This window comes from Phyllostomus discolor, chromosome 11 (genome assembly GCF_004126475.2).
Source record: "Phyllostomus discolor isolate MPI-MPIP mPhyDis1 chromosome 11, mPhyDis1.pri.v3, whole genome shotgun sequence".
Lineage (NCBI taxonomy): Eukaryota > Metazoa > Chordata > Mammalia > Chiroptera > Phyllostomidae > Phyllostomus > Phyllostomus discolor.
In genome coordinates, this window is record NC_040913.2 from 48845128 (window position 1) to 48857167 (window position 12040).

Genomic DNA, 12040 nt, shown 5'->3' on the forward strand with positions numbered 1-12040 from the left:
AGATCAAGGAAACAGCACCACTGAAACTCACTGCTACTCTACTAAAGAAGTTTACATCATAAACCCAGGGAGCCAGAACAGATCAATATAAGAAGCTGAGGCGAACAAGAAGAGTCTCACAAACAATGGGAAGACAAAGAAATAATCCCCAAATGAAAGGAAAGGAGGAAGCCTCAAAAAGAATGCTAAATGCAACAGAGGCAATTCAACTATCAGATATTGAATTCAAAGCAGTGATTGTCAGGAAGCTCGATGAGCTCACAATGAGCTACGAGAGTCTACAGGGAAGCTACAATGAACTCAATGAAAACTACATCAGCATAAAAAAGGAAATAGAAACTCTCAACAAGGGCCAAGAGGAAATGAAGAATACAATTTCTGAACTGAAGAACACAGTAGAAGGAATGAAAAGCAGGATCGATGAAGCAGAAGATCGGATCAGCGAGCTAGAGGACAAAATAGAAGGAAATACCCAGAAAGAGAAAGAAAAGGAAAAGAGGCTCAGAAAAAATGAAGAGGGATTAAGAGAAATGCAAGACAATATGAAACGTAATAATATCTGCATAATAGGGATACCAGAAGGAGAAGAAGAAGAACAAGGGATAGAAAACCTAGTTGAACAAGTGATGATGCAAAACTTCCCTAATTTGATGAGACAAAAAGTCACACAAATACAGGAAACACAGAGAGTCCCAATCAAGAGGAACCCAAAGAGGCCCACCTCAAGACACATCATAATTAAAATGGCAAAATTCCAAGACAAAGAGAGAATCTTAAAGGCAGCAAGGGAGAAAAAGGAAGTAACATACAAGGGGGCCCCAATAAGGCTGACAGCTGACTTCTCAATGGAAACACTCCAAGCCAAAAGAGAATGGCAAAAAATAATCCAAGTAATGAGAACCAGATGCCTGCAACCACAACTATTTTACCCAGCAAGGATCTCAATTAAGATAGAAGGCCAAATAAGAAGATTCTCAGACAAAAGAAATCTAAAAGAATACAGCTCCACTAAACCAGCTCTGCAAGAGATGCTGAAGGGACTGCTTTAAGGAAAGAAAGGAAAAGAGAGAGTGAGAGAGGATCACACGTACATAAAAGACAATGAATAAGTACCTATCAATAATAACCTTAAACGTAAATGGATTAAACGCTCCAATCAAAAGACATAGAATAGCTGATTGGATAAGAAAACATGACCCACACATATGCTGTCTACAAGAGACCCACCTCAGGATAAAAGATCTGCACAGTTGAAAGTGAAGGGCTGGAAACAAATTTTCCAAGCCAATGGACAGGAAAAGAAAAGCCGGGGTAGCAATACTCATATCTGACAAAATAGACTTCCAAAGAAGATCCATAAAGAGAGACCCAGAAGGTCATTTCATAATACTCAAGGGAAGAATTCATCAAGAAGACATAAATATTGTAAATATATATGCACCCAACATAGGAGCACCCAAATACATAAAGAAAATCTTAGAGGACTTCAAGAAAGATATGGACAGCAACACAATTATTGTGGGGGATTTTAACACCCCTCTATCAAAAATGGACAGATCTTCCAAACAAAATATCAACAAAGATATTGAGGCATTGAACAATACACTAGACGAACTGGGCTTTACTGAAATTTACAGAACCCTCCATCCCAAAGAAGCTAAATACACATTTTTTTCAAATGTACATGGAACATTTTCAAAGATTGACCACATGATAGGACACAAAACAAGCCTCAACAATTTCAAAAAAATTGAAATCATACCAACCAATTTCTCGGATCACAAGGGACTGAAACTAGAAACCAACCCCAAGGAAAAAAACCCAAAACACTCAAATTCATGGAGATTAAACAGCATGCTATTAAACAATGAATGGGTCAAGAATGATATTAGGGAAGAAATCAAAAGGGTTCTGGAAACAAATGAAAATGAACTCGCAAAATCCTAACATTTATGGGACACAGCCAAGGCGGTCCTGAGAGGGAAGATCATAGCCATACAGGCCCACCTAAAATAGTTAGAAACATTTCAAACATCAACCTAACCCTACGTCTACAAGAACTCGAGGAACAACAACAAAGAGCCCAGAGCAAGCAGAAGGAAGGAAATAACCAAGATCAGAGCAGAATTAAATGACATAGAGACTAAAAGCACAATTCTAAAGATCAATGAATCCAAGAGTTGGTTCTTTGAAAAGATAAACAAAATCGACAAGCCTTTAAGCAGTCTCATCAAGAAAAAAAGAGAGAAAACCCAAATAAACACAATCAGAAATGAAAGAGGAGAGATGACAACAGATACCTCAGAAATACAAAGGACTGTAACAAATTACTACAAAGAGCTGTATGCCAAGAAATTTGAAAACCTAGATGAAATGGACAAATTTCTAGAAAAATATAACCTTCCAAAACTCAATAAAATGGAAGCAGAAAGCCTGAACAAACCAATAACAGCAAAAGAAATTGAAGCAGTAATCCAAAAACTCCCAACACACAAAAGCCCTGGACCAGATGGTTTCACAGGAGAATTCTACAAAGCATTAAAGGAAGAACTAACACCTATCCTTCACAGACTATTTCAAAAAATCCAAAAAGATGGAAGCCTCCCAAACTCTTTTTACGAGGCCAGTATTATCCTAATTCCAAAACTAGGTAAAGACACAACAAAGAAAGAAAACTACAGGCCAATATCGCTGATGAACATTGACACTAAAATCCTCAACAAGATACTGGCAAACCGCATCCAACAGTACATTAAGAAGATCATACACCATGACCAAGTGGGATTCATTCCAGGTATGCAAGGATGGTACAATATTCGCAAATCAGTAAATGTAATACATCACATAAACAAAAGCAAAGACAAAAACCACATGATCATATCAATAGATGCAGAAAAAGCATTTGATAAGGTACAGCACCAATTTATGATAAAAACACTCAGTAAAGTGGGAATAGAGGGAGCATTCCTCAACATAATAAAGGCTATATATGAGAAACCTACAGCCAACATTATACTCAATGTGCAAAAATTAAAATCTTTTCCACTAAGAACAGGAACAAGACAAGGATGTCCACTTTCACCACTTCTATTCAATATAGTACTGGAAGTTCTAGCCACAGCAATCAGACAAGAAAAAGACATAAAAGGAATCCAAATCGGAAAGGAGGAAACAAAACTGTCACTGTTTGCAGATGACATGATAGTGTACATAGAAAATCCTATAGAGTCCACCAAAAAACTGCTTGACCTAATCAATGAATTTGGTAAAACAGCAGGATACAAAGTCAATATCCAGAAATCAAAGGCATTTCTGTACACCAACAATGAAACAGCAGAAGCAGAAATCAAGAAAAAAATTCCATTTGAAATAGCAAAAAGAAAAATAAAATACCTAGGAATAAACCTAACCAAAGAGGTAAAAGACCCGTATTCAGAAAACTGCATAACACTGAGGAGAGAAATCAAGGAAGACACAAACAAATGGAAACATATACTGTGTTCATGGATTGGAAGAATTAATATCATTAAAATGTCCATACTACCAAAAGCAATTTACACATTCAATGCAATACCTATTAAAGTACCAATGGCATATTTCACAGACATAGAACAAACACTTCAACAATTTATATGGAACCATAAACGACCCCGAATAGCTGCTGCAATTTTGAGAAAGAAGAGTAAAGTAGGAGGAATCACAGTACCTGACACTAAACTATACCACAAGGCCACTGTAATCAAAACAGCCTGGTACTGGCATAAAAACAGGCACATGGACCAATGGAACAGAACAGCGAGCCCAGAAATAAACCCAAGCCTCTACAGTCAATTAATATTTGACAAAGGAAGCAGCAACATAAAATGGAATAAAAATAGCCTCTTCAACAAATGGTGTTGGGAGAACTGGACAGCTACGTGCAAAAAAATGAAACTCGAGCACCAACTTACACCTTATACAAAAATAGATTCAAGGTGGATAAAAGACTTAAATATAAAACGTGACACCATTAAAGTCCTAGAAGAGAACGTAGGTAGGAAAATCTCAGATATTTCACGCAGAAACTTTTTCACTGACTTGTCTCCTAGAGCAAGGGACATAAAGGAAAGAATAAACAAACGGGACCTCATCAAAACTAAAAGCTTTTGCACAGCTAAGGAAAACAGTATCAAAATAAAAAGAGAACCAACTGTATGGGAAAACATATATGATACCTCAGACAAGGGTTTAATCTCCAAAATATATAAAGAACTTACATGACTCTACTCTAAGAAGACAAGTAACCCAATTAAAAAATGGGCAATGGACTTGAACAGACACTTCTCCAAGGAGGACATACAGAAAATCCAAAGACACAAGAAATGATGCTCAATATCGCTAGCCATCAGAGAGATGCAGATTAAAACCACAATGAGATACCACTTCACACCAGTCAGAATGGTCATCATAAACAAAGCAACAAACAGCAAGTGTTGGAGAGGATGTGGAGAAAGGGGGTCCCTAGTGCACTGTTGGTGGGACTGCAGACTGGTAAACCACTATGGAAAGCAGTTTGGAACTTCCTCAGAAAACTAAAAATGGATCTGCCTTTTCACCCAGCAATTCCATTGCTGGGACTCTATCCTAAGAACACTAAAACACCAATACAAAAGAACCTTTGCACCCCCATGTTCATAGCAGCATAATTTACAATAGCTAGGTGCTGGAAGCAATCTAGATGCCCATCAGTAAATGAATGGATCAAAAAACTATGGTACATTTACACAATGGAATTCTATGCAGCAGAAAGAAAGAAGGAGCTCCTACCCTTTGCAACAGCATGGATGGAGCTGGAAAGGATTATGCTAGGTGAAACAAGCCAGGCAGTGAAAGACAAATACCACATGATATCACCTTTAACAGGAATCTAAACAACAAAACAAAACTAGCAAAATATAACCAAAGACAGTGAAATAGGGGATAGTCTGACAGTGGCCAGAGGGGAGAGAAGAGGGAATTTCAGGGGGGAATGGGTAGGGATTACAGGAACAAATTTGGAGGGCACATGGACAAAAACTAGGGGTGGGGGGTAATGGGGGGAAGGGGGGTGGGTTGGGTGTGTGGGCTGGAATGGGAGTAGGGGGAGAAAACTTTACTTGAACAATGATTAAAATAAAAAAAAAAGCACTTGGGAAAATAGCATGATGCCTGGGACATATCAAGTACTAGTTAATTTATCTAATATTGTATCCCCAGGGAAATTAGCACAGCATAAATAATTAATAAACTAAGAATTGAGCACCAATTCAAACTATTTTTTCTCTGTAGTAGTTCAGATAAATATGGACTGAATTTAACCAAGACTGTGGTTAAATATAGACTTCCTATTTATGAAAAACAGTTTTACTTTCATTGAATTTTATTTGAAAAATGTTTCATTTAACAACCATTATTTAAAAATCTGTGTTATTTCCTTCTTTTAAAGGAGCTCATAGCCTTAATCATTGGGTACATGATGTGGCAGGAGGACAGTAAAAGAAGAAATGAGAAGAAGCTTGAAGAAAAACAGACAGGACTTTAGATTGAAATAATATCCCTGAGCACTTAGTCGTTCCTTTAAAGCAGTGAATAGCTTCTGGTAAGCTAGGAATCTGAACTGTTATGTGTTTTTTCTTTTAGTTTGGAGGATTGAATGTGTGAGGTGGGTAGGACAGGGTAGAGAGAATAATGGGGGAAAATGGGGACAACTGTATTGACCAGCAATAAAAAATGTTAAAAGCCCTTGGAATTTCATGTGAAGAGAGCAATAAAAATGTCTTTTGTCATATTAAAAAAAAGATATATAACTCTTGCTGGTGTGACTCAGTGGATTGAGTGCCAGACTGTGAAACAAAGGATTGCCAGTTCAATTCCCAGGCTGGTCACATGCCTGAATTGCAGACCAGGTCACCAGTAGGGTACAAGAGAGAGGCAACCACAAACTGATGTTTCTCTCCCTTTCTCTCTCCCTTATCCTCTCTCTAAAAATAAATAAATAAAAACTTAAAAAAAAAAAAATATATATATATATATATATATATATATCAAAGATTAGTAGAAGTAGGCCAGGCAGAGAAGTGTGGTAGATGCAAAGGGTTGAAATAAGAGAGAGCACTGTGGTCTGGCACATCAAATACAGTAATGTTGGGATGCATACACGTTTGGGGACAAGCAGATAGAAGAAAAGGATGTGATAAAACATCATAAGACATAGGTTTGAAAGAGTCAATTCAAGAACACTCTTGTATGTGCTTTATGCTCTATGCCTGTGGTTTGTTACTTTAGCTGCCCTTTAGAATCATCCAGGAAACTTTTAGAACTACTGTTGTATTTAAAAACAACTGTCTACATTCTTTAGGCCCCATTCCCTACTGAGAAAATCAAATTAAAAATTAGACAAAATGTATTTAAAAATCTTTTGAGCATTTAAAATCTACCAAGACAGTGAGAATTTAGAAAGCCAAGATCCAGAAAAGGGGGAAAGCCAAAAGTCTTGATCTGACATTTGGGGTAACTTTTTCCCTCAAGATAATTGACTGCCAGTTTCAAAATCTGTGCCTAGGAGATCAAGAGGTGGAAGAGTTTTCAGTAGTTTTGTAAAACTGGAGATATGGGGTAGTGAAAACTGGAGTTCAGAGCCCAGCAAAGTAGATTAGACCTGGTATACATATCCCTGGACTTAATTTTGGGTTCCAAAAATTAGAAGTAAGGGTGTTCTAGAAGTAAATCATGAGAACAGAAGCCAAGATTTGATCATCTTATTCCAGATTGATTAAGGTGAATTGATTATATTATAGCTGTCTTTTAGAAGTAAAAATAAATTCTCTCTGGTTAAAGTTAAGATTATAATACCATCCAGACACTTAAATTATATCTATAATGTTCCAAAGACAATGCCTAATACTCAATCAAAATTAACAAGCAAGACTGAAGATGGCAGCGAGGTAGGTGGGAGCTGAACCCACTTGCTTGTGCACCCAACTGGGACAACTAGCTGATCTTCTGAGGAACAGAGTCAGCAGCCAATAGAATCCCAGCTTATGTGAAGTTTGGAAGCCAAAATTGTAAAGGATGGTGAAAAACAGGTGGTAAGGAGATTGCATTGCAATGGTAAGTTCCCTGGGACCTGTGTTGGCACCAAGGCTGCTGCGGTCCCCAGCCTGGCACCTGGTGCTAGGTCTGTAGCTGGCACAGGAGCTTTGGAGGAGAGCTGGATCAGCAATTGGAACTCCACAGCTCCCTCCCCTACCAGAGCAGGGAAGGCATCCCCACACCGAGAGACCAGGATGCTTGAAGTCCATGGGGGGAATAAAGACTCAGTGGGAGACACACAGAGGTGGTGTTCCCCTGTTGGGACTGTGGTCACTGGCTACAACATTACCAGAAATAATGGGGAGCTGAGTGACAGTTGGAGAACGGAAAATAGTTGGGCCGTGAGGACCCAGACCCAGATATTCTCCAGACTGGTCAGAGAGTTGAGCTGTGTATAAAGCTAGACACTTGAAAAGAATGGCAGGTGAAAACAAGAGGAATTTACTCAAAAGAAAGGCTCTCAGCCACCGTTTGAGGAACTCTTGCACAGTGACTGGGCCAGTAAAGAGGGAGGAAGAAGGGCACAATTTGCTCCAAATCAGGTTGCCTATTGGACTGATAAAAGTGAGGCAGCAAGGCCCAGAGGGGTAGCATTCCACAGAGAAAGTTAATTAAATAGGTTAACTAAACTTCCCTAAAGGGATTTTCAGAGTGTGAAGCACCCAGGCCAGCAAAGAGAGAAAAGGAGGAGGTGTGCAAGTAGCTCCCAATCAGTGTACCTCATGGCAGGCACAATGTGGTGGATAAAAGGTGCTGGCTTGGCATAAATGGACAGTGCAACCAGGCAATGCTCTGAAGGCCTGGGCTGGAGGCTTGGCATCTATGAATATTGCAGCCAAGACCTAGAACACATCCTTACAATACCACAGGAAAGGAAAACAACAAGGCCCAGCCTCGGTCTGGCTGCAGCATCCAGAAAGGCGAGCAGAACCTGTTTAGCACTTAGTGGGTTTAAGTTAAGCAGGAGGTTTTTTTTTTCTTTTTCCCAAGTGTGAGACAATAAGACCTGGATCTGTGAAAGAACCATACACATAGTCAGAGAAGGATCACCAGGCTAGGGACAAGAACTGACAAACTGAGACAAATTATACTTTGCTATTTTTTAGAACTTGTAGTTTATTGTTTATTATTTTTTAAATAATTTGTATTTCTTTAATTTAATTATTATTATTTATATCTATTCTTTCTGTTTAGTTTTATTCCTTTGGTTTGTTTATTCAATTGCATTGCTTTACTAGTTTTCTTTGTTCTCTCATATTGCATTTTAATTTTTCTTCTTTCACTTCACTCATATTCCAATAACACACTACTCTTGGTCTTTTACTTTCTATTCTTTTTATTCAGATCATACATTTCTTGTCATATTATTGTTGTTCCAGTATTATTGTAAATAATTGTTCCATATTATTGTAAATACTACACAGCACCCCTCCCTGGTCTTGGCCCGTTTCACTATCTTCCTGAGTTTTATTAGTGTTATGGTTAACTCTATTCTTTCATACACTATGCCTGGTTTCTATCCTATATTCCAACTATATCTCACCATCTAACTTTGCAAGGTTAGTACTTAGCTTTCTGTATTCAGCTCACATTCCTTCTCCCCTCTAATAGGAATCTTATCTCTTTTCACCGTCTATAAAAAGTGGCTAGTTGAATGAAATATCATGGTTATCACTGCACTTCTAGAAAGGACCTCCTATCTGTTCTCTACTTGTTGGTACTTTAAATCCCATAGAATATTCTCTCCCTATCTTAATCCATTTTGGCTTCACCATGCCACTGATCACATACAAGGTAAGGTGGCAATTGTGAACACCAGTAACCCTGCTGGAGGAGAGAACCCACCAACGAAGGAACCGCCAACATGTAAAAACCAAGTACAACAAACCAACCCACACAAACAGGAAAGGGCAACCCTAGAACATCCATACAAAGAGATCAAAGAGACCACACCACTGAATCCCATAGAACTCCTACCATAGAAGATCACCCTAAAAAGACAGCTAGCAAAGCAGAGCATCAAGAATCACAAAAATAAACAAAAAGAGTCACTGAAAACTGGGAGACAAAGAAATAACCTTCAGACAAGAAAATGAATGACTGCTCACTAGAAGAGCTAAATGAAAAGGAGGCAAGCAAACTATTAGATATAGAATTGAAAAGAATGATTATAAGGATGCTTAAGGGACTCATAGGCAACTATAAGGAACTGAGTGAGAACTACCAAGTATGAAAAATGAAATGGAAATGATAAACAAGAACCAGGAAGAAATGAAGAATACAATTTCTGAAATAAAAAAAAAAAAAACACTAGAAGTAATTACAAGCAGACTGGATGAAGCAGAGGACTAAATTAGTAAGCTAGAAGACAAGGTAGAAAGAAACACCCAGGTTCAGCAGCTGCAGGAAAAAAGACTAAAAAAATAAGAAAATAGCTGAAGGGAACTGCAGGACAACATGAAACACAACAACATTTGAATCATAGGAACACCAGAAGGAGAACAAAAGGAGCAATGGATAGAAAGAAACCCTGTTTGGAAAAACAATAACAGAAAAATTCCCAAACCTGGAGAGGAGAAAAGCCACTCAAGTTCAGGACCCAATCAGTATGAACCCAAAGAGATCTACTCCAAGACACATCATCACTATAATGCCAAGTTTTAAAGACAAAGAGACAATCTTAAAAGCAGAAAGGGAGAAACCAGAAGTAACTACAAAGAAGCTCTGATAAGGCTGGAGCTGATTTCTCAACAGACACACTTCAGGCCAGGAGTGAATGTTAAAATATATTCCAAATAACGAAAGGCAAAGGCCTGCAACCAAGATGACTCTACCCAGCTGAGCTCTCAATTCAAATGGTGGGCAAAATAAGGAATTTCCCAGAAAAAAAAGAAGTCCAAAAGAACACACCTTCACCAAAGTAGAAGTGCAAGATATGCCAAATGAACTGCCATAAGATGAGAATGAAAAGAGTGAGAGAGAGAGGAGCACAGATATAAAGGGGAGAAAATAAATAAATACCTATCAATAATATCTTTTCACGTTAATGGATTAAGTGCTCTAATCAAGAGACATGAGGTAGCTGAGTGAATAAGAAAACATGACCCACAAATACGATGCCTACAAGAGACAAACCTCAGAAAAAAATGACCTACACAAACTGAAAGTGAAGGGTTGGAAATAAACATTCCAAGAAAATGGACAGGGCAAAAAAGCTGGAGTAGCAATACATATATCACACAAAATAGTCTCCAAAACAAAAGCCATTAAAAAAAGACACTAAAGGAAGCTTCATAATAATAAATGGAAGAATCCATCAAGATGACATAAACTTTGTAATCATATATGCACCCAATATAGGAGCACCCAAATATACAAGGAAAATCTTTAGATACTTCAAGAAAATTACAGAAAGCAACACAATTACTTTAGGGGATTTTAACACCCCATTGTTAAAAATGGATAGATCTTCCAAACAAATGATCAAAAATGATATTGTGGCATTGAACAATGCCTTAGGATAAATGGACTTAACTGATATAAATAGAACCTTTCATCCAAAAGAAGCAAAGTACACATTCTTTTCAAATTCACACAGAACATTTTCCAAGAGAAACCACATGATAGGACACAAAACAAACCTCAACAAATTCAAGAAAATTGAAATTATATTAAGAGTTTGCAGCCCTGGCTGGTATAGCTCAGTGGATTGAGCGCGGACTGTGAACCAAAGTGTCGCATGTTCAATTCCCAGTCAGGGTACATGCCTGGGTTGCAGGCCATGACTCCCAGCAACCACACATTGATGTTTCTCTCTCTCTCTCTTTCTGTCTCCCTTCCCTCTCTAAAAATAAGTAAATAAAATCTTAAAAAAAAAAAAGAATTTTCTCAGACCACAAGGGATTGAAAGTAGAAACCAACCAAAGTAAAAAATTTAAAAAATACTCAAATTCATGGAGATTAAATATCATGGTATTTAAAAAGAGGAAGGGGGGTTAAAAATGAGATCAACAAAGAAATCCGAAAGGTTCTGGAAACAAATGAAAATGAACACACAGTAGTCCAAAACATGGGGCACAGGAAAGGCAATACTGAGAGGGAAGTTCATAGCAATAACGTCTTACCTAAAAAAGATAGAAACATTTCAAATAAAAAACCTAACTTTAAAACCACAAAAAATGGAGGAGCAACAACAAACAAAGGAGAGAGCGAGTAGAAGGAAGGAAATAACCAAGATCAGAGCAGAATTAAATGACATAGAGACTAGAACAACAATTCAAAACATCAGTAAATTCAAGAGTTGGTTCTTTGAAAAGAAAAACAAAATTGACAAACCTTTAAATTGTTTCATCAAGGAAAAAAGAAACAGGACCCAAATAAACAAAATCAGAAATGAAAGAGCAGAGATTACAACAGATACCACAGAGATACAATGGATTGTAAGAAAATACTATGAAGAACTATATGCCAACAAATTTGAAAACCTAGGTGAAATGAACAAATTTCTAGAAAAATATAATCTCTCAAAAGTGAATGAAGAAAAAGCAGAAAGCCTGAACAGACCAATAACAGCTGGAAAAATCAAAGCAGTAATCAAAAACTCCTGGCACAAAAAAAGCCTTGGACTGGATGGTTTGACAAAAGAACTTGACAAAATTTGTAAGACAAGCTAACCCCTATCTTTCTCAGACTATTCAAAAAAAAAATCCAAGAAGAGGAAAGACTCCCAAACTCTTTTTATGGAGCCAGCTGTACCCTAATTCCAAACCCAGGTAATGACACAACAAAGGCAACAAAATACTGGCAAATTCATCCAGCTATATATTAAAAAGATCATACATCATGATTAAGTGGGATTCATCCCAGGGATGCAAGGATGATACAATATTCGCATATCAAGAAGTGGAATACATCATATAAACAAGAGCAA